Genomic DNA, 3,144 nt, shown 5'->3' on the forward strand with positions numbered 1-3,144 from the left:
ATATTTAAAATGTGAATACACACCACACACATGCCTACAAATTCATTAATAGGACTTCTACTTTCAAATGGAAACATTAAATGCCCAGAAAAGGCAATTTGGTAAACTGTGTTTAGTTAAGAAAAAGGTGCCAACACTGGATGCTGAGATATTTTGGGCTTCAGAGACATCCATCAAAACTTGCTTTATATTGCCACTTGATGAAAAAAAATGTTGTCCCAGGCCACCCAAGATTCATTTCTGTTGGTTCCCTGGGTCCTTAAGCATTTTCCTGTCATCAACTATCTGCAGGACTGTAAAGGTATTGGGTGACTTAGCCACTGATCACTCAAGCAATCCTAACGCAATGGATAGAATGGGGCCAACTTGTCAGTTCGATAAAAATGCATGAGTGATTTCAAGGGAAGACAGATTATAAAAGAAGTGCTTAAGCAAAAGAAAGAGAAGATAAAGAAATAACAGTGAATTGGCTTTTTTTGAAAGCTTCTTTCTTCCTGGCGGCATTTGCTTTCATTTTGCGACACAGAAACACTACCAAATAAATGAGGAAAAGGTAAAAAGCATGTCTCTTTATAGATGGATAAAAATACTGTTGACCCAACAAACCCTATTTTTGTTTTAGGCCTGAGGGAAATAGTAATTAGAAGGTTCCAAAAGGTTCCTATATAACCTGAAAAGGATGTGTTTTAGCTGTCTGGGGGGGGGTCATCATGTTAGCAAATCCAAACAGAAATGGTTGAGGGGAAAGGTGGATGAATAACAGAAAGGCAAAGGGAAAGAGGAAAACAAAGGTTTTGAGATGAACAGCAGTAGGCCAATTAATTGTCTCCACTGGAAATCTTCCTTATTGCTAACACTAATAAAGAAGGAACAGATGTACAGGCTAATATATAGTAATAAGATGATGAGGGTGAAGGTTTGTCCCTTGAGCTTGTGGGTTGGTTTCTAAACATTTCATTACCAGGCTAGATAACATCTTCAGCAGAGTTTAGGGAGTGTCAGTGGTTTTTTTTTGTTTATTTATAAGGGCTTCAGGTGTAGATTTCTCAAGTGAGGATCTTGGGATGAGTCAGCTGCGAGTTGTCAGTCTTGTGATGGGTCTTGTGATAAGATTACATAAGGACAGGGTCATTGGGAGATGAACTGCTGGGGGTGTTGTGTGGGTTGATCCTGTCTTTGGTTGGCTGTAGGGTTGATTTGGATTCTGAGATGTTCATAGGCTGGTTGTAGGTCAATGTGTCTGTTGATGGAATAGCTTGTGGAGTGCCTGGCTTCAATGAATTCAGGAGTATGGCTGATGACTTTTGTGTTGCTCCAAATAGGTGCCGTTTCATGATGGTGTGGGTAGAGATTAAGGATTTGGGATTGTGGTGTTTGACTGCCAGCTGGTGTTTGTGGGTCCTGGTTTTTAATTGACGTGAGGTTTGTCCCATGTAGAATTGGTTGCAATTGATTTTGTAGATGACATTGTTTCTTTCATCCTTCTGGATTTCTATATAAGGAGAAGAGGCTGAGAAGATTGGAGAGCCAGGTCAGTTAATTAGATGTACCATCACCCTTAATCAACATGGGAAAGACATGGCAGAGAGGAAGGGAGCTGCCAAGATGGGAAATAATCTGCTAAACATTTTATAAATAGGAGCTGCTCAAAATTAGGAATCTGGGTATACCTTTTCCGGCCAACAAATATTATTAAAAGGCATTAGGTTTTTTAAACTGAAACTCATTTAATAGGAAGCATAGAGTGGCTACACTGATGCAGGATTTAAATCGGGTTGAGTTGGGAGTGAAAAAAATGGAAGGAGGCAAGATAGGTTGGCTGTGCAGATTATATGTAAAACATTACAATAAATCAACAACTCTAATGTATCAAAAATTCCTTGTATTTGTTCAGACCTTCTGAAATTCTCTACAATCTTTTGATGTATGCAAGTGCCGCAATTGTTCAAAAGTTCTGATAAAGACCCACTTTTCCAAAACAGGGACTTTGTGGTTTACTGTAGAACATCTGGGAAGTTTAAATGCTTTCATGTTATGTTAGCCTTGTTTTGAGTCTATATGTCAAACATTTCCCCACTATTTTTTTTTGTCCCTATGTAGAATCCAGAGGAGATAGCTTGCAGATGCTGACATATTTCAGTTGGAAGAATAAAACATGAATGTGCCTCTAATTTGTGTGTATTTGATGGGTCTGTGATGTGTACAAGAAGGGACCAATTTTTGCCATTTTGATATTATAGGGCCTTATCCAACAATGTCAGAAGCTGCTCAGGGAAGGGAGATCTGGGTTAAATGAAATCAGTATATACCACCATGCTTGATCTTGATGTTATCTTGTCCAAACCAGAGCACCCCAAGAAGTCTAAGTTTTAGCTCTGCTAAATTGTAACTGATTAAAAATAGTTTGATAGAATCTCTAGAACATCAAATTTTGCTTTGAGTTGCTAGGGAATACTACTGTCTTCCAATAAGGTTTATTGCTCCACATATAATCAGGTTCATGCATATATTAAGGCATAACATAATCTATCTTAGAATATCTAAAGCTATCAAGTAATTGTTGTTTCTTCAAAAAATAGCGAGATGAACAAGATTGGAGGTTGCAATTTGCAGTTTATAGTTTTACTTGCCATGTGAACTAATCATGGCTTATTAAATAATGGTTAAACTAAGTTTAGGAAGATTAATACATTTTGTACGGTTTGCTCGTAGAGCTTGACAAATATTTGCTTGCTCCTTCGTCTATTATAGCAGTCAGAATTTTTGAAAGGCATAATCCCCAAAAATAATTCTGTGGAAAGAAACATAGAAACATAGAAGACTGACGGCAGAAAAAGACCTCATGGTCCATCTAGTCTGCCCTTATACTATTTCCTGTATTTTAAGAACGTACCTTCGGTTGCATAATTTTCACTTTCAATGAAAGCTTGCCTTGGACACAGCTGTAAACTGCATTTAAAACAAATTGTTGCCAATTGCCCTGGGGTTACGCAACTTAGATTTTTTCAACTATGACAAAACGGAACTATGTATTGATTGCGTATCTTCATGTCCACTATCACAGGCCACAGGCATTACTGAACAGCAATGCTTTTTAATACAGATAAAATACCAGCAGAGAAAAAAAAGGAGAGGTATTCATGC

This window comes from Erythrolamprus reginae, chromosome 1 (genome assembly GCF_031021105.1).
Source record: "Erythrolamprus reginae isolate rEryReg1 chromosome 1, rEryReg1.hap1, whole genome shotgun sequence".
Taxonomy (NCBI): domain Eukaryota; kingdom Metazoa; phylum Chordata; class Lepidosauria; order Squamata; family Dipsadidae; genus Erythrolamprus; species Erythrolamprus reginae.